The sequence below is a fragment of the Pseudorasbora parva genome, chromosome 18 (genome assembly GCF_024679245.1).
Source record: "Pseudorasbora parva isolate DD20220531a chromosome 18, ASM2467924v1, whole genome shotgun sequence".
Taxonomy (NCBI): Eukaryota; Metazoa; Chordata; class Actinopteri; order Cypriniformes; family Gobionidae; genus Pseudorasbora; species Pseudorasbora parva.
Window position 1 is genome coordinate 2,303,578 of NC_090189.1, and position 2,069 is coordinate 2,305,646.

Genomic DNA, 2,069 nt, shown 5'->3' on the forward strand with positions numbered 1-2,069 from the left:
TGAAAAGGGATTTTACCATATACTGGTTCATTTGTTTGACTTTTTCTATGTTAATCGATGCATAGCCAGTGTCTGACCCTGTGTGTGTGTGCAGTCTGTCAGGCCGACACACAAACCTCTTTTACACAGAAATCCCGGTAAATTACCAGAAAGACTTTACAAGTAAACACACAAATATACGCTGTTCACACAAATAACGGCTGTCTGGCTTTATAAGAGACCGTTCACATCAGCAGGAAAATACCGGTACATATATACATACAAAACAAGCAGTTTTGGGTTTTTTTGTATTTATTTTTTACAAGAAGTTTGTTACAGTAACACAGTAACTAGTAAGCAGTAACACACGCTAAAAAATGCTGGATTAAAAACAACCAAAGTTTGAACCCTAGTAAATGGACCCATTCAAACAAACCAATTTCTGGGTTTGTCCATTTTCAACCCAACTTGGGCTGTTTTTAACCCAGCATTTTTAGAGTGCATTAATATGAAAAAACTCAGTTTTAAGTGGCTATAAAAACATGCGGTAAAAACACTGATTACTGTAAAAGATTCTGATCAGATGTGTTCAGGAAAGTATTTACTATATTCATGAAATCCAAACGTGCTATATACATATAAAATACATTACTACACATTCATCTGATATACTCTAACAGTGCCTCTCTTAACCATAAACGTAATATATGTTTAAAGAGGAACAAGATGGAGAATATTTAGCCGGTTGGATGAATAGCACAGCTGCTTTCTAAAGGAGAAGAACAGAAATATAACACACAGATTAATACTTCATATTCCAGCATCAGTTTGAGCTCTCTTCATTCTCTGTGATTTGTGTCTCACCTCTTCTGTGACTCTAGAGCGTCAGAGTGAATCTGTGAAGCTTCAGAAACTGTGAATGAAGAACATGAACATCACATTATAGCATTCATGTGGGGATCAAACAGCATGTCATGGGTTAATCTGGACCAACGGATTCTTAAATTAGTGTCACTTTGAATGAAAGTATCTGCCAAATGGATATAAAATCACATACACCTTACAGAATGTACAAACTGAATTTCACATATAGTGAAAGAAAAGTTAATCTATTTCACACACTCACAGTTTGGTTTTCCACTATTAATGCTGTTTCGTCTGACTAGTCTTAGCGTCTTTTTCTGTTTTGGTTCATCCTTTTTGTTAATCATCCTTCTTTCTCTTTCAGCATGTGTTGAATTATTCTACAGTCTGTGATGCTCCATAATCTGTTTAAAAGAATACAGTGGCTAAAGTTTAAATGAAAGAAAAAAGTTCATGATTGTTGTGCAAAACAGGTTTACATTTCAGTTTCACTATAAAAGAGACAGACATGTCTGGATTTAAACACATTAATACAAAAAAATCTGAACAGATAAAGTTGTAATTACCTTGTGATGAGCAGAAAAGAGGAAACATCCAGCGCAGCTCTGAGAGATCAGACAGTTCAGAAAGAGGAGCTTTAATACGGTATAAGAGCGTCAGACAGCCGGTTAAACTCCTCTGGCTTCTGCTGTAGTCTCTGATCAGAGTCACAATCACACCTGAGCTGATCATTTACATATAGTCCAGAAAGAGGAGCTTTAATACGGTATAAGAGCGTCAGACAGCCGGTTAAACTCCTCTGGCTTCTGCTGTCGTCTCTGATCAGAGTCACAATCAAACCTGAGCTGATCATTTACATATAGTCCAGAAAGAGGAGCTTTAATACGGTATAAGAGCGTCAGACAGCCGGTTAAACTCCTCTGGCTTCTGCTGTAGTCTCTGATCAGAGTCACAATCAAACCTGAGCTGATCATTTACATATAGTCCAGAAAGAGGAGCTTTAATACGGTATAAGAGCGTCAGACAGCCGGTTAAACTCCTCTGGCTTCTGCTGTAGTCTCTGATCAGAGTCACAATCAAACCTGAGCTGATCATTTACATATAGTCCAGAAAGAGGAGCTTTAATACGGTATAAGAGCGTCAGACAGCCGGTTAAACTCCTCTGGCTTCTGCTGTAGTCTCTGATCAGAGTCACACTCAAACCTGAGCTGATCATTTACACACTG

General features: G+C 37.8%; 1 long non-coding RNA gene across 2 annotated transcripts; it reads right to left on the bottom strand.

The window, feature by feature from the left end:
* Window positions 1-276: 276 nt before the first annotated feature.
* On the bottom strand, window positions 277-1,595 carry LOC137046816 (uncharacterized). 2 transcript variants are annotated; one of them, XR_010899085.1, is made up of 4 exons: window positions 1,410-1,595; window positions 1,106-1,247; window positions 844-892; window positions 277-748 (listed from the first exon to the last, which is right to left on the bottom strand). It is a non-coding gene; the product is annotated as an uncharacterized lncRNA (long non-coding RNA). The 2 variants fall into 2 exon arrangements; XR_010899084.1 differs by lacking the exon at window positions 1,410-1,595 and having other exon boundaries at window positions 1,106-1,393.
* Window positions 1,596-2,069: the final 474 nt, after the last annotated feature.